Source organism: Heteronotia binoei, chromosome 10, assembly GCF_032191835.1.
Source record: "Heteronotia binoei isolate CCM8104 ecotype False Entrance Well chromosome 10, APGP_CSIRO_Hbin_v1, whole genome shotgun sequence".
NCBI classification, from domain to species: Eukaryota; Metazoa; Chordata; class Lepidosauria; order Squamata; family Gekkonidae; genus Heteronotia; species Heteronotia binoei.
In genome coordinates this window covers 49,322,054-49,348,005 of record NC_083232.1, presented here as the reverse complement: position 1 = coordinate 49,348,005, position 25,952 = coordinate 49,322,054, and the positions used below count along the sequence as shown (strand labels likewise).

At 45.3% G+C, this 25,952-nt stretch overlaps 1 protein-coding gene and 1 non-coding gene across 4 annotated transcripts in view; both read left to right on the top strand.

Moving 5' to 3' along the window:
• Positions 1 to 25,952, top strand: part of DGKB (diacylglycerol kinase beta) — a 475,459-nt gene that overhangs the window by 218,579 nt on the left and 230,928 nt on the right. The window lies entirely within an intron of this gene.
• On the top strand, positions 22,853 to 22,919 carry TRNAS-GGA (transfer RNA serine (anticodon GGA)). The gene has a single exon. It is a non-coding gene; the product is annotated as a tRNA-Ser (tRNA).

Sequence of the window (25,952 nt, the reverse complement as noted above, 5' to 3'; positions counted from 1 at the left end):
ACTGATCTGTTTTCCAGATTTCAGTTGTTGTTTTTTTCTTCTATGTAGCTGGTATTTGTTTTTCTGGGGAACTGAGTCTTCAGCAGACTGCCGCCTCGCGGCTTGGCTGCTGAGGATTGTTTGCCTCCCAGGACGGGAGAGCAGACTTTCGCGCACACTTCAGGCGCGACTTTAGGGGGTGGGGTTTGAACGTGCCTCTTGAGGCCCTCCTCCCCCTCTTGTCAGATGTTGCTCGGAGTGTCAGGAGCACGTTTTTTTGCTCTGCCGAGCTTCAGGGGATTGGGCCTTGCACAGAGGCTGGTTGCCTCGTTGATGGTGTCCTGCAGGTCTGGTTGGGACCTGGGGGCACTTCGGGAGGTCTGCGTCTGTCAAGAGTGGCTGGGATCGTCGCTGGATTTTTCATTATATATATAAAAAAGTGGCGGTTTGTGGTGCGCGGCGGGGAGACTAGGCTAGTGGGGTTGGGTGCTTTTATGGGCTGCGGTGTGGGGTGGCATCTGGGTGCTTCTCCTGCTTGAGGCCTTGCCACTTATCCACCCCCCCACCTCCTCTTCATCGCATTTCCCTCACTTTTTTGGTGCCTCGTGGTGTGGCGGCCATCTTGGGGCTCATGTGCTTGGGGCTTCTGTGTTACGCCTTGCCACCTACCCTCTCACCACTTCCCTTCCTCAGCACATTTCCTGGCTTTTTGGTTTGGGTGGACTGGTATAACCTTATTCAGAGAGTTAGCCACATCCACATAGTTAGCCATTCTGGTTGCTTTTGGGGTTGGGGTGCTTAGGTGGCCTTTTTGGTGAGTCTGCTGCTGGTGGCCATTGCTGCTGCTTCTTGGTGGGAGCAGGGCAGCCATTTTATACAGGCATCTTCAGTCTGTGTCATAGGCAGTGGCCATTTTAGAGTGTGGGTTGTGAGGCCATTTTCATTCATTCCTCCTTTTTGGTGGGGGTTTGGCGGCCATTTTATTGGTTTTCAGCCTGTGCTAGGGCGGCGGTTATTATAAGGGTGCATGGTTTGGAGGCCATTTCGGTGGTGTATTTTGGGGGCGGTTATCTTAGGGTCTGTGTTCTGGTTTCCTCTTTTGGCTGGCATTCCTTTTAATTAGGAGAATGTTGGGACGTAAAGGGGCAGGAAAGTCTAAGGGCAAGCAGCCTGCACGTAAGGCTCCTAAGCCTCCGCAGAAACATCCCCCTCCTCCATCTTCTGATGAGAAGGGGGAGGATGAGCTGAATACGGCTATTCTTGCGAGTCTGCGTGCCCTTGAACAGGTGTCTGGGTTACCACCGTTGTTGGGTTCTAAGAAGGGGCCTGTTTCAAAGATGGCTTTTCAGGCCGATATATTGACTCGTTTATCTATTTTAGAAGGCAGTTCCGCGGCTGCTGCCGGAGGAACTTTGGGTTCTGGTATTCTGGATGCTGGCACTTCTTCTGGAGCGGGTGGTGCAGGTACCGCTTTGGTACCTGCCGAACTTCCAGGTAAGATTGGTGATGGTGCTGGGGCCTGCACGGGGCTTGTCTGGCCATGGGGGCCCTGGGGTCCAGCTACACCTGCTGGCACAGGTGTGGCTTCTGAGAGTGCAACCACTTCTGCTGGAGGTGCGGGGCCTCAGACTAGCTGGGCTTGGCCGCAGGGTCAGTTCAGATCGTGGGGGAATTGGCCTGGGGCAGGGCAGTTGGGGGTCGCACCTCCCTTAGCCAGGGGTTGGGGTTTAACTTCCCCGTATGATTCAGTTCCTTTCGGTGCTATGCCCTTTGGTGAGGTTGCCTTACCTTTGGGTGATCACCTTTTGCTGGCCTCAAGAGATAAGATACTAAAAGGTGAATATGTAGATATATTCTCCGTTTTATTTTGGGAACTGGAAAAAAAAGACAAGGAGGAGCTTGATGATAAGGAGAAGGAGAAGCTAAAGAAGAGGAAGGTTGATCAGACCTGGGCCAATTGGCTTCCAGGGTTTTTTATTTATGCAGGAGTGATAGCGTGTGCTCAGCCCTGGCGGGTGGCAGCGCTGATCCAGTACATGGACATCATATACAAAGGGTATACGAAGTTCAGCGGCCCGGCCTGGATTCAATATGACCAGGAATTTAGGATGAGGGCTGCCTTGTACCCTTCCCTTCCCTGGGATCGGATACATCAGCAGTTGTGGCTGCAGGTAATGTCACCGGCTCGGCCTAATTTGGGCGACCGCTCTGACAGCGGCTATTTAGTTGCTAAGGCTTCCTCCTCTCAGGCTTCTTATTCATCTTCCCGCGGTTCAGCAGGGCAGGCAGTTCAACCCCGCTTGCTTTGTTGGGAGTTTGGCTCACAGGGGATGTGCAATCGGAAAGCTTGCCAGTTCAAGCATGAATGCTCCCTGTGCACCAGCCCACACTCCTTTAATAACTGTCCAAGAGTTCAGCCACAGAAGGGTCAGAACAGACAGGGTGGGAGTGGGGGTTCTTCCCAAGTTGGAAAAGGGCCCCAGCCTGATAAAGCTGGGACCTCTTGAATGGTGGCTACGCAGGTACCCGCGTAGGGCCGATAGTTTATATTTGTTGCAGGGTTTTACATTGGGTTTTAGAATTCCTTTTCAGGGTTCTTGGCTGCCAACTTGGTCTCGGAACCTTAGTTCGGTTAATGGTTTAGAACAGGTAGTGGAGGCTAAGATTGCCAAGGAGCTGGCTGAGGACAGGATTTTGGGCCCATTTGTTAGTCCTCCAGTGGTTAAACTTAGGGTTTCCCTTTTGGGGGTGGTCCCGAAGAAGGCGCCTGGTGAATTTCGTTTGATTCACCACCTTTTTTACCCCAAGGGTTCTTCGGTTAATGATGGGATTCCCGAGGAGCTTTGCTCAGTTAGGTATACTACTTTAGATCAGGCCGTGGGTGTCGTTCGACACTGTGGTCAGGGACTGAGCTGGCAAAAAGCGATATCAAATCTGCATTTCGCCTTCTCCCTGTCTATCTGGATGATTTCGAGCTTTGGGTTTTTCTTTTGCAGGGCAATTTTACATGGACAGGGCTTTGCCTATGGGCTGCTCGGTAGCATGTGCTGCTTTTGAGTGTTTCAGCACATTCCTTGAATGGGCTGTGCGCGAGAAAGTGGGTTTGCAGGATGTTGATCATTATTTGGATGACTACCTGTTTGTGGATTCTGCGGGTACTGGACGTTGCGCTCAGTTGTTGTCTGGTTTTATTGAGCTGGCCACTGAGTTGGGTGTGCCATTAGCCAAGGATAAAATGGAAGGCCTGGCCCAATGCCTTGTGTTTTGGGGTATTGGGTTGGACACCCTAGCACAATCGTCCAGGATTCCTGGTCAGAAGCTGGAGGATTTAAGGGGTAGGATTAGGACTTTCCTCCTCAAGAAGAAGGTTACGCTTCTTGAGCTTCAGCAGTTAGTGGGGCACCTTAACTTTGCTTGAAAAGTGGTTGCCCCTGGAAGAGCCTTTTTGCGCAGGTTTTGTGATGCTATGGCGGGCCTTCGTTCACCCCTGCATAGGACTAGGGTTACCAGCAGCATGAGGGAGGACCTGCAGGTGTGGCTGGAGTTTTTGGAAGCCTTTAACGGGGTTTCTTTTGGGAGGGAGGACGTGAGTCTTGAAGCGGAGCTTCAGGTCATGTCCGATGCTGCTGGGTTATTGGGTTTTGGGGTCTACTTCCGTGGACACTGGTGCATGGAGGTGTGGCCAGATTCATGGGTGCAGGCTGGCGTGTGCAGGGATCTCACTTTTTAAGCATTTTTTCCCATTTTAGTTGCGGTTTGGTTGTGGGAGAGTGATATGGTTGATCACACCGTACATTTTTGGTGTGATAAGTTGGCAGTTGTTCATGTTATTAATTCCCTTTCATCCAAATCGCAACATGTTATGAGGTTGGTGAGGGCCTTCACTCTGTGTTGCCTGTGGCTTAATATTTTGTTTTTGGCCAAGCACGTTCCTGGGGTGAATAACGGGGTGGCTGACACTCTGTCTCATAAACAGATGGAGAGGTTTTGTCAGCTGGCCCCAGACGCCAATCAAGAGGCGGTGCCAATGCCCCAGGAGCTATGGCTGATTGGAGAGCCGAGGCCTGCAGAGCGATAGGCCTAGCCATTGCGCCTAGCACCAGGAAGTCTTACGAACGTGCTGTGCGGCAGTTTGAAGACTTTAGGGCTGAGGTAGGGTATTGCATTGTTTGGTCCCTCCCGGTGGAGCAGTTGCTTCATTACTATGTTTCCTTAAAAGGTAAGGGATTGGCTGTGCGATCGATTAGAGGACGCCTGTCTGCACTGGCTTTTGCTAGCAAAGCATTGGGGTATAAGGAGGAAACAGCAGATTTTTGTATTCGAAAGATGCTGGAAGGGTGGTCCAGAGAGGTTGGGCCTAATCCTGACACCCAATGCCCTATGTCTCCTGGGATTCTCAGGGGTTTGGAGTGCAGTTTGTGCAGCTCATTTTGAGGCTGTTTTGTTTCATGCAGCCTCTTTGGTGGCCTTTTATGGGGCTCTCAGGGTTAGTGAGTTAGTGGCAAGCTCCAGGAAGGATGTTTCTGGTATGGTGTTGTTATTTAGGGATGTTAGGTTAACAGGGGGTAAGGCGGTTCTTACCATCTGTCATTCTAAGACGGACCAGCAGGGTATTGGGACTGTTTTGGAGCTTGGTCCGTGTTCAGAAGCTGAGCTTTGCCTGGTTTCTGCATTGGCTGATTATTTGGCGGTATGGGGAGGCTGCGAAGGGTTGTTGTTTTATCACTCTGGAGGCAGCCCTCTGACAAAACATCAGTTTTGTGCAGTGACGTCTAGGGCCTTAGCTCTTCTGGGGTTGTTGGGAGTGAGGTTTGGTACCCACTCCTTTAGAATTGGGGTGGCCTCTATGGCCGCGGTTTTGGGATATTCTTCTCCATCCATTCAGCACCTCAGCCGTTGGCGGTCGCGGGCTTATAAAGGTTATATTCACCCTTTGCTCCATTCATAGCTTTGTTTGTTGGAGCTGGGGTAGTTATGGTTAGGATTTATAACTTGTTTGTTTCTTTCTTTAGATGCTGTTCCTGGCTGGAGGAGCCGAGTTCTGCGGGCACAGTTATGTGTTTTGGGCGGCACATCAAACTCGGAGAACTGCTGTTGGCTCTCAGCTGGGGCTCAGCAAATATGTTATGATTGAACGGCGGGGGCGCCGGGATCTTCAGTGGCCTGGCCTGCTCCTGCTTTTGTTTCATGGGTCTTTGGCTCCTCCTCCTCAGGTTTTGATTATTCACCTGGGGGGGGGGGGAATGATCTCGGGCTGGTTAAGGGTAAGGCTTTGATTTTGCAGGCTTGAGATGATTTCAAGTACATTAGGAAGAGATGGCCTGATACCATTATAGTTTGGTCGGCCATGATTCCGTGCTTGGTGTGGCGCACTGCTTGGAATCCAGCCGGGATAGAGAGGGCTCATTACAGAGCAAATAAGGAGATCTGCAAGATATTGGAGGGTGGTTTGGGCCACTATTTGCCTCATCCGGATATTTCTAAGGAATATCCTGACCTCTACAGAGGGGATGGGGTGCATCTCTCAGAAAAGGGTAATATGCTTTTCCTGAGGGATCTTCAGCAAGGGCTGGTTTTGGCTTTGGGCCTTTCGGTGGGTGCTAAGCCCTAAGTAGAGACTTGGCCTTAGTTGTGGCAGGTTTTACTGGGTTTATGGTTCCAGGCGGCCTGGGGAGGACCGGTTAGCCTCCCCCTTTTGGAAAGTTAGGGGTCTGGCAGGATCAACCTTTGGGTATTGGTGACCCGAGGTGTGTGAATGCAGACTGTCCTGGAAACTCGATCAGATGGGTGCCTTTTGCTGAGACGCGTGTCTGGTGACTGGGGCCCTCCGGTGCGTGCCTCCCTGCTGGGCCTGCCTGACGGGAGCTGTGACACACAGCTCTGGCTGGAGGGCCGGGTCTCTCACCCACGAAAAAGGCAGGGAAGTGGTCTGTGGAGACCCCTGGCCCTGACCTGGCCGCAGTTCTGGTTGCCCTTGCCGTTGCTAGGATTATTTAATAAAGTGGCCCATATTTTTTACCAAATCACTTGTGTCCGCCTCTTTATTCCGACTTGGGGGGCAAAACATACAGATGTTACTAGAATTGCTGGAGTCTCCTCTTTTAGATGGAGGAATTAGCAAGCGGTAGACCTAGGTAGAATTATTTTAGAGCAGGGATATTTCCACTGATAATACGAAGGTCCAGTATCAAAAGGAAGACTCCAGAGTTAAAATTGTATTTTTACATATTTCTCTAAGTAAACATTTAAAAAACTATCACACATAAAACAATCAGAATACACACACAATCAAGAGGCTAGGAAAATAGGTGTGAGAGATAGAGGCTTTTAGGATTTATTATACAGGCAATACTACCTGTCCACATGTGAAGTCTATTTAGAAATTAAAGATGGAGACGTGCACAGCCATTGTACCACATCTAAGAGGCCCATTACTTAGAATAATGGGGAACAGCCTTTCTATGTGCCCAGATTGAACAGGGAGATGTGGTTTGCTCTCATGTTTTATAGTATTTGGAGGGGCAGAGACCCCTTCCAGAGTTATGATGGTCATTGATGGGTCCTTCCTAAGCACCTGAATGGCTTCCCAGTTCAAGACAAAGAGGTGAGAATGAGCCTTAATGTCCGTCATTACTTTACCTGAGAACCCTTTTGTTCTACATATTCCATTTCAGAAGGTGGGGGCGGAGGATAGGAGCCTGCCAGGAGGACGTCCTATGTTGTAACTTGTATGTGTTCAGAACAAGCCCAGACATGTTTCTCTAGCCTTTGCAGAGAGTGGCTTCACTTGGCCTGTTTCTGACAAGGAACTTCCAGTGTAGGTCAAGGAAAATGGGAACACCACTATTTATGGGTTGCTCCCATAAAGACAGGCAGTGCCTCCTGGCTACAAGAGGTGCTTCTCCCTTCCACCAGTGTCATAGCCCTAGATCCATACCCATCCCACTCCTCATGGCAACTGCTGTTTACTATTTTTAAAAAAAACCTGGGTTTTGAAATATGTTTGCCAGCCAAGTGCAACAAGAGGCCAAGGGAGGACATGGAAAGAAAAATCTGCAGGGCAAGTGGAGTTGAGTACATGTGCTTTCTGTCCACCAGTACTTTCATGTAAATGCTATGACAAATGTGATGGAAAGAGCCGTCAAGTCACAGCTAATTTATGTCAACTTTGTAGGGTTTTCAAGGCAAGAGATGTTCATAGGTAGTTTGCTATTGACTGATTCCATGTCATGACCTTTCATATTGCCTGGACCAATTCTGCTAAGGCTATAGTTAGGAATCCTATCATTCATCCCTAAAAGAGTCTGTCTCTGGTACCATCTTATTGTATTGAAGATAATTCTAACTGATGATTTTACTATTTAAATTGCTGAATAAGGACTTCATAGGACAACATTAGAACCTGCATAGAAGATTAATCCAACTTACACTGTTAGCATCCTTATATCAAACACACCCACCTGGTCATCAAATTGCATTAAATTAATTAAATATCTCTGTATGGTTTGTTAGACTTTAAATGTTAGTAGATAAGTTATTCCTCTTGAACTGAATCATATTAGGAAAAAACACTGTGGCTCTTGTAGTTGATAATAAGCAGACTATTTAATTGTGAGAGTTGAAGTTAAAATGCTGATTCAGTAGATGGAAAATACATTTAAGTTAAATATTAATTTAAATGTCTTCAATAATGGGTACCTATGCTATTTAAGGAAGTAATTATGCCACAGTGTAGTCAACAAGAGTATTGATTAGAATTTAATTCACTACAAGAAGACTCCAATCATTCTTAACAGAAGTTTTTCCCCTCTCTTTAACAGTACACTGAAGCTTGTCCGATTTTTTTTTTTTTGGTGGTCAATTTAGTAACAAGTTTGCAATTAATCATTTGCTGATTGCAATGAATGGTCTGTCAATAATATGCAGCTCACACTGCTAAAAGGGTTATACAGTGCTTTATTGTTTTCCTTTTGTCTTGGGAACACTTTGTCTAGCTATGTTTCCTAGAATGGATTTTGAATAGATGTTTTGAAGTAATGCATGCCAGCTTTAAAGAGACACCATGGACTGATTCGGCATATTAATCAAAATAAGCACTAACTTTCTTTTGGCATTTCAGTATTTGGACATCTGTTGACTTCTAATACGTGAAGTTGGACACACTGGCATTAATGAAGAGTTTCATTATCTTAAATGTCATAACATTTGTTTGAATTACTCTGTGTAGTTTTCAAATGCTGAAACTGTAATCTTCAATTGCTCAACAGATTTCATTATTCTTTCAAAAACACATAAATGGAAGCTTGCTAAAAAAATCCATCAATACATTTCAGTCTGTGCAACAATTAGTAAATTGCTATGAAAGGTAGCATACCTTGATTTTTAAAGGAACATTTAGCTTTTAATGGCATTTGTTTCAAAAGGTAGTGAACTAACTTGGATTGGATCCAATCAGTTTCCACTGGTGAAGAAAGGAGGATGGTTTATGTTTGGATCTTGGGAACCTCATGTACAAAAGCCATGTGGGATGAGCAGTGAAATGAGTAGAATAATTGGCTGAGTGAGCAGAAAAGCTGGCTGTATTTTTCTTTTTCTTTTCTTTTTTTATATTAGATTTAAAAATGCATTTTTGTATACTGTGTGCTTCCGCATTCATTAAAGAAAGCCATTGTACTCCTTTATGTGATATCTCTTGGGGGGAGATATCACAAAAGGGGGACATTTGAACTGACTTTACATCATGGCAAGATTCTTGTACTCCATACAGGATTATTTACCACTTATCACAAAGATATATTACATTGAGCTGGAAAACCTTTTCACCCAATACAATTTTTCTGTCATAGAAGCCTGTGTCATAATGGCATAGTTAATTTCCCTGTGACATTCTGGAAAATGTTTTATATTTCATTAAAACTGTATAGATGGTTTTCTTCCAAAATCAAAGAAAAAATTGTGTAGTGGTTAGAATATTGGGATAGGATCTGGAAAATGAAGGTTCAAATCATTACTCTGCTGTGGAAGCTTGCTGGGTGAACTTTTGCCCGTCATACAGTCTCAGCCTAACCTACCTCACATGGTTGTTGTGAAGGTAAAATAGAGAAGAAGAGAATGATATAGGTCACTCTTGGTCCACATTGGAAAGAAAGACCAGATATGAATGTAGTAAATAAAGAAGAGGAGATTCTGCTTGTTTGAAAGCACTGCACTTAAAAAATTGCACACCATGATCTGCAGCTAATATTTGAGGATTAGTCTTTCCCTCAGGGATCAAACCACTTCTTTAAGAAAACTTTCCAGTAGCTATTCTGTGGGGGGAAAGTCACTTCATTTCAGGAGATTCTTAAAATTGTTCAGATTTGTTCACCCCAATGCAAGGTAGGCCCAGATGCTTGCACACCTGGGCTTGTATTAAGAAAAGGGTCTTGATAACCCTCCTTCCCTTCCAGCAATATGTTTAATATGCCTTCTTCCAAATTTACCTTGTAGTAGTGTTTTACAGATCCCTCATGTTCTAAGTGGTGCAATGGAAGCTTCCAGATACGCTCAAAAACCTGTCTGCTGCCAAGTACACATCAGGGGATCTCTTCTCTCCCCAGTTTTGCCTGCCACATTTTCCCTCCTCAGATACGGGCCCATAGATGTGGTGGTGCACAAAGGGGAGTAGCCCCACCAATCAGTTGTAATGACTCCAGTTAGCACTAGGGGTTGTGAAATCTGTAACAAGTCTTCTGCCAGTGGGTGGGTGTTTCTTTCCCTCTTCCCATCTGCCTCCCAGACTTTGCCAATGAGGGAGAGAGTCTCATTCGCAACTCACAGGCTTTGCCAATAAGGGAGAGAGTCTCCTTTCCTCCTCCCACCTACCTCTCAGATTTTGCCAATGAGGGAGAGAAGGGCAGGGTGTAAATCCAATCTCTTCTTCATTTGCTTCCTGCACAAAGTAGTTGATTCAGCTGTACTCTGAAGCATGTGACACAGTCCTTTTCCTGCCTTAGCTTTCCAACTTGTGCCAGTCATGGATTCCTCCGATCTACAGAACTATAGCACATTAAGGTAGAAGCTTTTTTTTTCTTTCTTTCTGTATTTTAGCCCTGGTAGGGAGTGTTCAAAGGTGATTGAAATCATAGGGGGTGGGTAGCCGCAACAGCATGTGCGGGTGCCCATGCCATTGTTTTGGTCCTTGAAAACACTTTGGTTGGGTGAGAGGAAGAGTTCTGCAGCACAAGCCCACAGTGGATCGAGGCATCACAGCATTTTAAAGTTTCTGTAAAATGGTAGCTATAATATAATGGGTTCTATGCACGGAGGTGTTGCCTGTTGAGTGATAACAAACTCTTTAATAGACATGATATAAGATAGGGCTACATTACATGACTGGGGGTGGAGCCTACCGGCTCAACTTATATACATCTCTGGATTCCCGCACTAGCACATCAGAGATTTGGATCCTGCAGCCTTTGTTCCCAAGTCCCTAAGCTCAGTCCGTATGGCTCCAATGAGCCCAGCAGGCACACCCACAGTCTTCACTTGAGTCCACATACATAACATCCCTCCCCCCTTAGTTCGCATGCCCGTAGTGCAGGGGTGGCCAACGGTAGCTCTCCATATGTTTTTTGCCTACAACTCCCAGCAGCCCCAGCCATCAGCCATGGTGGCTGGGGCTGATGGGAGTTGTAGGCAAAAAACATCTGGAGAGTTACCGTTGGCCACCCCTGCCCTAGTGGATGTAGTCTTTTAGGTATGCAGGCTTGCAATGCTCTCGTGTCGACCGCCTGAGCACTGGTGTGGGCGGGGGTGCAGCAGCAGCTTTCGATGCCCTGAGTATAGGGCTTGGCACCGAGGGGATCTTGGCTGGCGGAGCTGGGTTTCCCACGGTCTCTTGTTCTGGTGGTAGTCCTGGCTGTTCCACTGTCTCGGGTGCCAGCAGGGGTGTTGCTGCTGGTCATTCTGCTTCCTCTGGCTCGTACGATGCGGCGTCAGGCATGGCTGTCGGATTTGCAACGCTCTCGTCCCCCTCCCCTCGGGTGACTCACATGCTGTAATCAATGTGTCGCCTTATCGTGACCCCCCCCCCCGGATGTAACCTCATACATAACAGCACTCAATACTCTGGAAACCATGCTGGTATCCACGCTGGCCCACCCCCAAAGTTTTTAGCAAACACTAAGTCCCTTTTGTCAAACCCCCGGGGTGCCTGGGCCACTTCTGGCACTTCTTGTAGGTTGGGAGCTCGGTCCGAGTGCATGCGGTCAAGCAGGGTAGTCAGCCACCAACCCATGAGCAGCTCGGCTGGGCTGTGGCCGGTGATGGTGCTGGGGGTGGAATGTTGTGCCAGGAGGCACTTGGCTAAGTGGGCTTCCCACTCTCCCATGTATGATGCGGCAGAGCGTTTCCTTTGTAACCCGCACCATTCTCTCTGCTTGGCCATTGGTGGCAGGATGAAATGGGGCCAACCATATGTGCTTTATTAAGTTCCGGCCACCGAAATCCTGGAATTCGGCCAAGGTGAAAGCCGTCCCATTCTCTGATACCAACGTATCCGGGAGGCCACGTGTGGCAAAAACCCTGCGGAGAGCCCTAGCACCGCCTGCGTGGATGTGGATGCTACCAGAACTACCTCCATCCACTTAGAGTAGGAGTCCACAATGATGAAGAATACCTGCCCCTGGAATGGCCCTGCAAAGTCGAGGTGCAAACAGGACCAGGGGTTGCGAATGGACTCCCAATGTTGTGCTGGAGTGCGGGGCGGCGCTGGTCGGGTCTCCTGGCATGGCTGACATCTGGCCACCAAGGATTCGGTTGCTTCGTCTATCCTGGGCCACCTAACATAGCTACGGGCTAGCGCTTTCATGCAGACAATTCCCAGGTGGATTTCATGCAGGGCTGTTAGGACTCGCTGCCGCAGTACCTGGGGCATCACCACCCTACTTCCTTTATGCACAGACAGTTCGTCCCTGCGGGACGCAAATACCAAGAATTCTGAGCCCACCCGGCCTTCCGACCACCCCCTCCACACCCAGTCCAGAACTCAAGACAGAGTTTTGTCCTTAGAGGAGCAGTGGGCAATGTCCTTGCCATGCACCAGGCGGTCTGGGAGGGACTCTAGCGACATGATCTGGAATGCTGGTGCTGGATCTGGTGTCAAGCATCGATATTTTGCAATAATCAAGCGTTTGTTCTTTAATCAAAAACTTGTTTTATTGTAAAACCCCATAGCTTGCTTCAAGGACGGATTCCTTGGAAGTAATGGCATACATAGTATTGAATAGTATCTTATAGGGAAACTTCAAAAGGCGGGGTTACAGATAACTTCAAAAGAATAACATAAAGATGTAAATTGTGTTGAGGGTTCAAAGGCTACTTTCTAGTATCTCTTTTATGACTAAGGAATGTTAGCTAATGACAACATCTCCACTTCTCACACATTCTCTGCAATCTGATAAGGCATGGCTGTGTGAATCTAGGGGAGAGGCATTCTACACCGTTAATACAAGCTTACTCTAAACACCCTGGGTCCAGATAAATTTATTATGCATCCAAGGGGGGGGGAGAGAAAAGGGGGGAGAAGAAGAAAAGGGGAAAAGACAAAGGTGATACTCTGTTATAAACCTGGCCTGTTTATTAGGTTCAAATAAAACCAGCATTTAAAAATAGCATGCTTGACACCTGGGTCAGTTAAGGGGAGCAGCAGGTGGCTCAGGGCGTCGGTGTGGCCCATCGTCTTCCCTGGGCAGTACTTAAGGTCATACTGGTATCCCGCAAGGAAGATGGACCATCACAACACCCGTGGTGAAAGCATTTGGGGTGTTTGGCGGTCAAGGGCGAACAGGCCCAGTAGGGGCTTGTGGTCTGTCAATATGGTGAAGGGCCGGCCATACAAGAAATTGTGGAATTTTTTAACCCCTGCCACGATGGCCAGGCCCTCTTTGTTTATATGACCATAGTTTCGCTCTAGTTTCTATAGAGTCCTTGAATAGTAAGCTACTGGAACCTTGCGGCAATCCGGAAGTATGTGGGCCAACATGGAGCCCACCCCCTAGGGCAACGCATCGCATGCTAAAACGACGGGCAGCCTCTCATTGAAGTGCGCAAGCAAGCTGTTGGAAGCTAAAATGTCCTTTGCAGCCTGAAAAGCAGCAGCTTGCCTGCAACCCCAAACCCATGGTGCCATTTGTCCAACAGTCTGTGTAAGGGCTCTGCTACCGCTGCCTTGTGGGGGAGGAAGGCGTGGTAGAAATTGAGGATTCCCAAGTAGGATTGTAATTCTGCCTTGTTGGGCGCCAGCACATCACAAATGGTCTTTATTTCATCCTGGGCCGGGTGAATGCTGCTCACATCTACCATATACCCCAGGAAGTCAATGGAGGGCACCCCCAACACACATTTCTCCTGTTTCACCTTCAAGCCTGCCCCGTCGAACCTCTGCAACACAGCCTGGAGGCGGCCAACGAATTCCTCTTTGGTGGCGGCGGCTATCAGCACATTGTCGAAGAACGGCTGGACCCCGGGAATACCTTTAAGAAGGGAGTCCATCAGGTTCTGAAAGATTCTCAGAGCCACACTGACCCTGAACTGCAAGCGCTTTACTCTGAAGGCCCCCTGGTGCATAACGATCGTTTGCGCCTCTGCTGTGGCGGGGTCCACAGGGAGCTGTTGGTACGCCTGTGCCAGGTCCAGTTTCCCGAAAATCTTTGCCCCCACTAATGATGCTAGTACATGGCACACCACCAGAACCAGGTAGGCGTGGCCCTGCAGTGCCTTATTAATCGTGCATTTGTAATCAGCACAGATGCAGATGCTGCCATTAGCCTTGATCTGGGTGACGATGGGGGTTTCCCACTTCATGTTCACTACTAGTTCAAGGATCCCTTGGGCCACAAGGTGGTCTAGTTCCTCTTCAATCTTGGGTCTCAACTCTAGGGGCACGTGCCTGTCCTTCAGTCGTATGGGCTGCACGTTCCGGTTTAGCTGTAGCGCTACGGGGCCCCCTGTGTACGTTCCCAGGATTCCATTGAACACGGTGGGAAATTCCTCGGACATGGTTTGGAAGTCTCTTTGAATGGGGGCAGGGTGGATACCCGTTACTCATATCTCTAGGGCCTCGAACCAGGCCCTCCCCAGGAGGCCACTCATGTCCCCCTCCACTACGATTAGGGGAAGCTTGCCCTTGAACCTCCCGTATGTAAACTAAACCAGGCCCACTCCCAGGACTGCAACCTACCACTTTTGAAAATCGCGGACTCTGAATGGGGACGGTTGTAGTTGGGCCTCTCCCCCTGGGCATAACCTCCTAAATGTGCGGGCTGAAAGGCCCCCGAGTCTACTTCCATTTTGCAGGGGTTGCCGTCAATGAACACAGTCATGTCGTTCTTATCGGGGGATGGAAGGGGCCATTGGCATACCTGGATCCCTGTTGTGGAGAGTGCCTGGATGTCATCCACAAGTGTGACCTCGTGGCGGCGGCCATCTTGTTGGCATGGAGGTTTCCCTTGCCACTGCGCTGACGACCAGCAGATTTGGGCCAGATGCCCGGCCTTTCCGCACGTGTGGCAGGTCATGCTGCAGGTGCGTCGCTCATGCGGCTCCCCACAGCTGGTGCAGGTCTTGGGGGTGGTTGTTTCTGTTGCCCATGCCCGTTGCTTTTGTCAACTTGTTTGGTGCAGCTTTAGGGTGTCGTCTCCGTCAGAGTCTTCCAACTCTGTGGCAGGTCACAGCTAGTGAGCGCTGGTGCCTGGACAGCAGGCCTTCTCCTTACTCGCATCCTCAGCGGTGGTGGCTATCTGAACATATGAAGCTGCCTTATACTGAATCAGACCCTTGGTCCATCAAAGTCAGTATTGTCTTCTCAGACTGGCAGCAGCTCTCCAGGGTCTCAAGCTGAGGTTTTTCACACCTATTTGCCTGGACCCTTTTTTTGGAGATGCCAGGGATTGAACCTGGGACCTTCTGCTTCCCAAACTGATGCTCTACCACTGAGCCACCGTCCCTCCCCTAAAGGGGAGCCTGTAGAGCCTTTGCCAAGGTAGGATCATCTTCCGTAGCAATTTTCCTACATGCCTTTGCGTCCCAGAGGCCGTGAGTAAACTTCACGATCAGAGCGTCTTCAAGTTGCGCGCCGTAGTCCGCCTTCCTTCCCATGTTACGCAGGCGGGCCAGGAAGGCTGCGGCCGTCTCATTTGGTTCCTGGAATCTGTCAAGGAACTGTAGCCACAGGATGAGGTGGGTAGACTTCGGGACAAAATGGCCGGTCAGCGCCTTGATGATCTCGTCGGAGGATGCTTCGAGTGTTCCTGGTGCAACCAGGCCCTCTGCAAGCTGTAGGGTTACGATCCTGCAGTTGCTCAGCAGGATGGCCTTTTTGATTTCTGGTTCATCATCCTTGATTCGTTGCGCCACGAGGTGGTACTTGAGTCTTTTGACCCAGGTTTCCCAGGCCTCAGGCTGTGTTATGTCAAACTCCGGAATGGAGTTTTGCAATCTGGACACGGTGGCCATGGTTGGACCGGTCAGCAGTGCCTGTTGCGTGGTAGCACTGGAGCTCTGCGCGTTTGGCAATGCCGGTTGGTCCTGGGCCTCGCTCATCTGGATCCCATCCTTGTCGCTACTATAATATAATGGGTTCTATGCATGGAGGAGTCGCCAGTTGAATGATAACAAGCTCTTTAATAGACATGATATAAGATAGGGCTGCATTACAAGACTGGGGGTGGGGCCTAAAGTAGCCATTTTCTCTAGGGAAAGTAATCTCTCTAGTCTGGAGATTACTTTTAATTCTGGGGGTTCTTGAGGCAGCACCTGGAGGTTGTCAACTGTATTGCATTCCAGCCTGAGTGCCTTTATAGCTGTCCTTAAGTTCTTATAGCAAGTTATGTGGATCCAAACCAGAGCAGGGGTTGAGGTTTTTTCCCAGAAGGTGGGGGGATGAGTTTAATGGAATACGATAGTGTTGTGAATAAAAAAAAATCATCCAAAAATGCACTTCCTAATATGATCTCTGTTACCAAAGCCTCATTTCATGCTCACAGGAAGAAACACTTTTATGGTGATACATTGGTGGAGATGGGATTCCTATTTGGCACACTGCAACCCAGGAAATTGGAATTGGGACAATATGGGGGTGGGATTCTGTTCATCATGTGTAAATAAAGGAAGGGGATATTTGCTTTAAAAAAATGGATTATCATTTAACTTTGTAGAATGATTTCTTGTAGTGACTTTCCACCACACCATAGCTTTTTCATAAGATAAATGTAGTCCCCTGTGCAAGCACCAGTCGTTTTCGACTCTGGGTGACGTTGCTTTCACAACATTTTCATGGCAGACTTTTTATGAGGTGGTTTGCCATTAGTGACTTTCCACCACACCATAGCTTTTTCATAAGATAAATGTAGTCCCCTGTGCAAGCACCAGTCGTTTTCGACTCTGGGTGACGTTGCTTTCACAACATTTTCATGGCAGACTTTTTATGAGGTGGTTTGCCATTGCCTTCCCCAGTCATCTACACTTCCCCCCAGCAAGCTGGGTACTCATTTTACTGACCTCAGAAGGATGGAAGGATGCGTCAACATGGAGCTGGCTACCTGAACCAGCTTCCGCTGGGATCGAACTCAAGTCGTGAGCAGAGGGCTCTGACTGCAGTACTTCAGCTTTACCATTCTGCGCCACGGGGCTCTAGCTTTTTCATAGCTCACTCAAAATGATGTGCTCACTGCTACTATACTTATTCCCCTCCCCATTTAAAAAAAATTCTGGCTAAGGGCCTGCTCAAACATACTGGATTCCCCTTTCAAAATCTCTCCAGTTCCAAAATTCAGTGCAATTGCTCGTCAAGTTATGACTGCTAATTTTGCAGAACTACATAATGCATAAAATCCATTTGCTTAGCAAGATATCACCTCTTCCATTCTAATTTTAGTGTACAAAGACATCCATGCTACCATTTGAATTAGATTTTTTGCTACCTGATCAGAGGCCAGAGAAATATTATTTCAGAGTTATTTGCTTCCCTCAGTTATCCTTGTGAATGCTGATAATAACAGTGATCTACCTCTCTGAATTGATGTGAGGGTTGAAACAAATAATATAAATTGCAAAGCAATTTGAGCATTAGAATTGCTATATACATTATTTACAAACAGCCTTGAGATCTAAATTTTAGATCTATATTCCACAAATTGTGTATATTTATAGGCCAGGCCTGTCACATAATAACAATAACATTGTGTTAGAAGTATGTCTATTATAAATTATTTGTGCTTATAGCATTCCACTTTGTTATCATAATTGAAACTCTGCATGGCTATTAATATTATATAGCACTTTGAGCATGCAAAGTGGTTTACATAACTTATTTCATTAATCACTACAACAGGATAGGTGATGCGACAGAGAAAATTAAATAGACTATAAAGCCAAGGGAACTTGCTGCTTAAAGCCAGCCAAATAGCATGGCTCAGTGGAAGATATTTGCAGATACCTGAAAACAGTGGCTTGGAAAATAGAATCAAGTATTAAAAATACAAGTTCTCTTTCCTCCCATTTCTTTGGGACACATTTACCCTTCATTTCCTTAATCTTAATACACTGGCACTATCTATAGTTAATGTTACTCTGACTTCACATAACCATGATTTACAGACCCACTTCAGCTTGTGGGTTCAGTTTATGAAGGACACTCTGGTTAATTAGGGTTGCCAAGCCCAAGAAATATCTGGGGACTTTGGGGGTGGAGCCAGGAGACATCGGGGCGGAGCCAGGAACAAGGGTGTGACAAGCATAATTGAACTCCAAGGGAGTTCTGGCCATCACATTTAAAGGGACCGCACACCTTTTTAAATGTCTTCCTTCCATAGGAAATAATGAAGGATAGGGGCACCTTCTTTTGGGGCTCATAGAATTGGACCCCATGGTCCAATCATTTTGAAACTTGGGGGATACTTTGGGGAGAGTCACTAGATACTATACTGAAAATTTGGTGCCTCTACCTCAAAAAGCAGCGTCCCCAGAGCCCCTGAAACCTCCAGATCAATTCCCCATTATACCCTATGAGAATCGATCTCCACATAGAGAATAATGAAGTACTCAGCAGACTCCCCCCCCCCCTATTTCTGGCAACACTGAAGGGGGATTGACCTCTCTACTCACGAGTTGCTGCCAACTTCTTCAAAGTAACACAAACACCGCATCCCAAGAGTAAGCCTTTCAATCAGCAACTGAAGCCTCCGGAGGTAGAAACGCACATGGTCCTCTGGGGGCGGAGCTCCCCCCCTCTGCCGGCCAGACTCCCCGAGGAGACACCTGTAGCAGCCGTAGAGGACGCAAAGACTACGAGTCCCAGCATGCACCTCGCAAAAGGAGGCTGTGCCGTTTCCCCACCCCCACCCCCGCTTCCGCATTTTTGGAGAGCAGGGGAAAAGGCTGCTAATCCAGGGGTCCCCCGGCAGGGCGGGGGGGGGGGGTTGGGAAGCCTATGATTAATGCTGGTAACATTTCTAAACCATGGTTCATAATGACAAGGGAAGGGAGGGTGGATTTTTGGATACAGTGGAATGCCAAGAGCCCTTGTCCTTAAGACTTAGCTGTGTCTGTACCAGATAGTTGTAGATGAACTAGGATTTGAACAGAGAGGATACTTTTTACAGTCAGCTCTGGCCAGCATACAGTATTGCTTCATATTAATAAAATGTATCTTAAATATATTGGTCTTGTTCATTTAGCACCACCTGCTAAATGCTTGGTGAGTTTGATGGTGACAGCTTGTTGTGTCCATGGCTGCAAGATCAAACCTGCATTTTCCCTACTGGAACTAAAGCATAGGCATTGATTATTGACTCTGCCTCACTCTTCCCCCATTAACAGAATAAGTGAATACACATGTGTGCACATTCATAAGTGCTCAACTGATTCAGGTATAGTGTTTTTGAGCCTATTTATAAGCAAGTGTGTTTGAGAAGGAAGATATATAATAGAAAGGAAGAGGTGACTGTTCTAAAATCAGAGATTCAATGGCTCCAAAGCATAAGTATTAATGGCTCCAAAGCATAAGTATCAAGTAGAAAACTGAACTTTTTTGGCAATTCACACAATAAAAGAGTTTACTGTATAATCAGCAAAAATCCCTAGCTGGAATCAGCCCAATGAGTATTGGGTGGTGCCAGCCCATTAGTTACTCTTGGATGGTGCTAACTCCGTGTTTGGTTTCATGTAAGGTGTAAGAAGGAGTGATAGGGCAAGATTGCTTAACGAGTGGTAAAAAAGAGTCACCTAAGCTAAAGCTGCTAATAGCAGTTGCTCATGGAGGAAAAAGAAAGCAGATTGGTTGGAAGAGAGAGAGAAGGGGAGAGGAGCCATTGAAGCTGGATTCTCTAATGGAGACTGTTTAGGGAAGGAAAAAGAATGAGATTTGAGAATGGAAAGGAGGGGAGGATACAAGTGAAAAAGATGGGACTTTAATGGAATCTAGTCAGGGGAGAAAATGGGAAGACTACCAAAGAGAAGGAATGACGAGGAGAGCCTTGGAGAACAGTCTTAGTGGATTTGTTAGCAAATGTGGGGAGAGAGAGGCTTTAGGAAAGCAACTGGACAGCTGGGAAGAGGGCTAAGGATTGGTTTGAGACCAAGTTTCCAGAGAAGACAAGAGAAAATAAAGCATGTGAGAGAAGATTTAAAATAATGGTTTTGTTGCTTGAGTTTGGTCTGAGCACAGGTTTGGCAACATGGTGGTGAAGGCTGGGGAAGTCTATGGGAAAACTAAGTTACTTTGAGAGGCCTGGAAGCACTTTTTAACCAAGTTTCTATGGTCATGTGGTTTCAGAAAAGGTTTCAGAAGGTCATGTGCTTTCAGAAAAGGTTTGCAACACCAAGTTCAGTCTGTTAATTTGTTACAGGAGATGGTCTTATCTTATTAATATGAAAGAGATTCTGATTGCCTTCTCAAATAGCTCTAGGATTTTTTTCAGACTTGAAGAAGAGGTTTTAGTGATCCACAATCACTAGTGCTTATTTTGGAAGGTAATCTCAGCAGTTTGTTTCCTCAGCTCCTTTGAGGAATCCTGAAGCCAGTTACCCGTACTTCACTATAGTTTAAGCAATAGACTCTGTTAGGACTTTAAATAATGTTGTTTTGAGAATTTAGAAAAAGTGTAAGTGTATTTTTGTGTATATATTTTAAGCTTGCTTATTTAAACCCAATAGAAAAAATATTTTAGCTTCAAGGCCTTCCACTGTCATAAGATGACCAAAATGATTAGTTTCTCTTTTGAATACTATAAGCTGTGCATGAAGTCAGTAGAAAATGTTTTTGCCTAACTAAATAATTTAGTCAAAACAGTGATTTAGAAAAGTCTTTCAACAGGAAGATGCATGCAAATCATCAATGTGAAGAATGTAAGTGTTTTTTCACAGTTTAGGTAGGACCAATTTTAACCCTTCACCCTCTATCGCAGTTCTGCATTTCATTTATATATCCAAAGGTAAATTGCAGCTCTCCTAGTATTAGTAGGTTTTTTTAATATATAAATATATTTATTGTTTTGATCATTTACATCGAGCTTATCCTTTTTCTCATACAGAGTATACATCTAAATCTCTATCCCCCTTTACAAGGTATTCTTGCTCGGTCCTTTTAGTCTAAATGTTCTTATATCAGTCCATATTGAGGCCTTCTCGCTTTCAAGTAGTACAGTCGCTCTTTGGTCTTCTTCCCCTTCTAGGCCTTATTAAGTCCATTTTCTCTTTCACCTTCATATTCTTGTCACTTCCGAGCTTTTCCTGTCCTGACGGTAGGGATGAGAATGTTTTAGTACCTAGGATTTGATTTCCTATTACAATCATCAATCTATTTTTCTTCCCTAATCCCTCCCTTGCATACTCAACTTTCTAACCAGGGGCACAAATTAAGAAGCTTCCACCGAATGTCCCGCCGTTGACCTTCTAGTGACCACTTTAAATATGGATACCATTTCTCCTTTATCCTTTTTGTTTTTGACCCCCATTGCTCATCTCGATTAATCATGGCTATAATGTCCGACTGAACATATTCAAATAAATAATTATGCCAGTTTTGCTCCGTCCATTTGGTTTTATCCTTCCAGCCAAAGGCTATTACAGTCTTGCCAGCTAGCACCATTGCTTTGAATAGATCCAGCCCTTCTTTATTGACTCCATGTTTATTTAATATGCTCCCGAACATTAAATCTGGATCTATCTTTGGTCTTATAGCAAAAAAGTTATGGATATGCTCTATTACCTTTTCCCAAAAGGATTTAACTTTTGAGCATTCCCACCACATGTGGGAATACCATCCTTTTTTCTTTCCACAGTGCCAACAGTTAGAATTCAAACCCTGGAACATATTGGCTAACGTTGCTGGCATTCTGTACCATTTTATGAGGAACTTTAACTCCAGTTCTCTAAATTTATGTGTTTTAAGCTGATGTATACCTTTCTTGAGACTGTCAAATACATTATCTGCTAAGTTAGTTTCAGAGCTCCATTTTTTTTAACTAAATTTTTTATCTCCTCCTTATCCGTCGTCATTTTTCTATATATCCTTCCTACTGTCCCCTTCTTTGTTTTTATCATCCCTTTTAACAACTCCTCCATTGGTTCTCCTTCAGTCACCAATCTGTCTTCTATTGTCTTCCTAATTCTGTTATATAACCCTGTTATTTTCAGCCAATATCTCCTACCTATTTCATCGTATAACGTTTGCAATGGTTTGAGTGTCGGCCCACCTAACATATCTTGTAACCTGTTTTACCCTTTTTTACTGAGTAATCTCCACCATCCCTTATCTTCACTCTTCTCATCAAAGGCCTCTAATGGGGTTTGTTTAGATGTTCCCTTTAACCATTTTAATTTCCATTTTCTCCAAATCATTAGCGCTGTTTTCCTCAGTCCTCTTTCTAATATGTTAACTTTGATCTTGCGTCCAGTGAAAACCCCTAAATTCCCTATTCCATTATTTGCCTCATTCTCTACTCTTACCCACTTCTTCTCCCTTTCCTCTCCTATTTCCATTAATGCTTTTAATTGAAATGCTTCATAATAACTCCTCAGATCTGGGGCCCCCCAACCCATGCTTGTATTATGCGCATATATGAAATGCCTTGAAACTCTACTTTTTTTGCTACCGAATATCCATTCTTTTATTTTTGCGTTCCAACTATCGAGTTTTTGTTTTTTAATTTCTAAAGGTATCGTTTGGAATAAGTATAATAATTTTGAAGTCCAAAACATTTTCGCTATACTAATCTTAGTTGTTATGTTTAACATCTTCTTGCCCCATCTCTTCATATCTTTTACTATTGTACTCCATATTCTGTTATAATTCTTTTCTACCAACTTTTTAACATTTTTGACTAAATCTATTCCTAAATATCTGATTTTCTTGACCCCTAGTCCTATCCCTGCCTGTTCATGAATCTCTTTCCTTTCCTCTCTTTTTACATTAATGTACATTATTTCTGATTTTGCCATATTAATTTTTAGTCCCGAGTTTGATTCAAAATCCTCTAATATAATCTGTATCTCCTTTACTGCTTCTTTTGGGTTAACTATAACTATAATCAGATCGTCTGCAAACAAATTCAACTTAATTTCTTCCTTGCCTAGATGACATCCTTCAATTCTCCCCGAATTTCTAAGACGTTGGGCTAACTGTTCCATTGCCATTATGAAGAAGAAGGGGGAGATCGGGCACCCCTGCCTAACTCCCCTCTGGATTGCAAATTGTGCCGTGTATTAGTAGTTTGATAGAAAAAAAATCTTGAAAAGTTACTATAAAAGGTCGACTCAGACTGTATACTTCCAGGCACATAGTGGAGCATGACACTAGGACATGACATAGTGGAGCATGACATAGGGGAGAGACGGTGGCTCAGTGGTAGAGCATCTGCTTGGAAAGCAGAAGGTCCCAGGTTCAATCCCTGGCATCTCCAAAAAGGGTCCAGGCAAATAGGTGTGAAAAACCTCCGCTTGAGACCCTGGAGGGCTGCTGCCAGTCTGGGTAGACAATACTGACTTTGATGGACCAATGGTCTGATTCAGTATAAGGCAGCTTCATATGTCCATACCTTACAACCTCACCTGCCTGGTACACTGTCCCAATTCTGATGCAGTAAGTAAGTATTGTGTGATTGAGAACAGGTAAGTTCCTTGACAATGAAGAGTCTTTGGGGCAAAATTAGAGGTACATCAATGTGAGGAAGATCAATATGCTACCTTGTCAGGGATCACACACATGGAATCTATTATTCCCCATCATATGATCCAACCTAGCTCAGGGTTAAATAGCAACAGCTTTTATTTCATGAACTAATATCTGCTAGCACTGCCCTGAAATGTGGGGAGTGCTGCAAAACCTGTTGTTTTCTGCAAAAACAAACCCCCTTTTCAGCGTGCAAAACTATTTGCCTCCTTTATGTGGCGTTGATGTAGAATAAGATGGATATCTTTATACTTCTTTTTGACAGAGTGCTTTAAAGGAAGGGATATACAATGTAATGTCTGTCACTCTTGGCAAGCACTTTGCCAAGGAGAGTGAAAGCTTATTGTGCTGTGAATCCCTTGCGATACGGTGATAGACATCACAAGAAGGGATCAACCAAAAGACTTTCCAGGACAGAGAAAAAAGATTGCACAAAAATCATTGATTTATTTAGGGCAATCACTATATTTCACATTTTCTGGGTTTTAAGACTATGTAAAATTAGCATCCACACAAAAAAGACAATGCATTAAACAATGAACAATGCACAGTAGGGATGGGCACAGTCCGAGAAAAATGGTGGCTTGTTTTGTTTCATGATTTGTTTGATTTCTGACATGGTTTGTGGTTCATTTGGTTCAGGAGGTGTTAAACTCACTGGGAATCTTCAGCAGGATCTCCTCCACATGCCTTCCAAATTTGGCAAAGAATTGATTTGGAATGTCCGAATTATAGCCCCCTCCCCAAGCGGTGCCACCAGGAAAGCTCATCTTCAGTTCTCACTTACAGCTCTTTGTACTGCAGAATGGGAGCTCCATTATTGGTTCCCAGAGCTACCAATCAAGCTATGGACAACTGCTATGGGTATTTCTAGGGCTCCCAGGAGTCCACCCCTAGAATTGCCAGCAATTGATTGAATCAGCATCATGTTATATGGGAAAATGAACTGCAAAGATGAAACAAACAAAGTACCATGGTCAGAAATGGTTCAAAATGATTCATGAATCAGCCTGATGCATGCACAAATTATGATTCGTGGTTTGGTTTGTGCCCATGTCTAATGCACAGATGACAGCTACGTTTATGACATTGAAAGTTGCAATTTCATTGTGCAAATAATGTTTTCAGCTCATAAGAACATTGAGACATGTCTTTTACATACAATAACCCAATTAACCAAATCCTACACAACAGGATTACATCATTTTTTTTCCAAAATACAAGTAACAATTGTTAAAGTATCTTAAGGCCAGTGTAGCAAAAAACTAAAATACAACAAATTAACAGAAAACCTCTACAAAGTTACATTTCTGATCTTAGTAAATGCTATTAGGGACTGTCTCTCCCCACACGTTTCCCAGAGGGTACTTAGAAGAAGACTGCAGATTTATACCCCGCCTTTCTCTCTGAATCAGAGACTCAAAGTAGTTTACAATCTCCTATATCTTCCCCCCCACAACAGACACCCTGTGAGGTGGGTGGGGCTGAGAGGGCTCTCACAGCAGGTGCCCTTTCAAGGACAATTCCTGCGATAGCTATGGCTAACCCAAGACCATTCCAGCAGGTGCATGCGGAGGAGTGGGGAATCAAACCCGGTTCTCCCAGATAAGAGTCCGCACACTTAACCACTACATTAAACTGGCTCTATTTAGATCTGGGACGCAAAATCTATTAGTGATCCCCGGGCCAAGGGAGGCAAGATTGAAGTCCACTAGAGAGAGAGTCTTCTCGATTGCTGCCCCCTATTGGTGAAATCAGCTTCCGGAAGAAGTTAGGGCCTTGCGAGACCTAACCCAGTTCCACAAGGCCTGTAAGACAACACTGTTCCGGCTGGCCTTTAATTGATCTGGAATGACTGGTATGGTAATAGGGAATGACACCTAAAATATACCGAACACCATCTGAAATGAAATAATATGAAATGATATTAGCATCAGACTGTTTTAACTGTTTTAATAGTTTAATTTTAATTTAGGAAGTAAGTAATATGAGTGAATTGTTTGATTTTACTGGTTGTGAACTGCCCTGAGCCTGCTTTGGCGGGGAGGGCAGGATATAAATCCAATAAACCTAAAACTGTTAATGTATGTCTTTCAATTTAATTTCTTGAACTGCTTTTGCTGAGAGTATCTCTATCATACAAAGGCAGATATCCCTCCAAAAAAATCTACATCATAGTAATTTTAAAGTAAATCTCTAAATCTCTTTGCTACCAGTGTAATTTAAAAAGTGTAGACATGTTTCCATACCTAATATTGTGTTAGTATCGACCTCGCTTGACAAAGAGAGACAATGTACTGTATGATATCTCTCCCATTTTTGGTAAACACTTTGCCAAGAAAGGGAAGGAATTATGCTGTGGATCCTTGTAGAAGAGCTATAAAGTAGTACAAAAGTTTGCTAAGCAAGTTGAAGCTTCATAAACATATGAGGTCCATCTTCTAGTAACAGCATTATACAACTAAGGGGGGGGGGGGGAGTTGTTCTAAAATTTTGGGAAGGGCAGAAATACCAGTATTTAATGTATTTAATCTCCAAGTAGCATTTTGGGATTTGGGTTCATTTCTGAATTATTACCTATGGGGGACTTTTTTTGGGGGGGGGAGTCTAGAGTAGTTTTAAAACCTAATGACACCAGTGTTGCGGGGATCTAAAGAACCCCTGAGATTCTAGTGCATTGAACCGATGGTGCGGTCTCATTTGGAAAACTGTGTGCAATTCTGGTCACCGCACCTCAAAACGGATATTATAGCATTGGAAAACG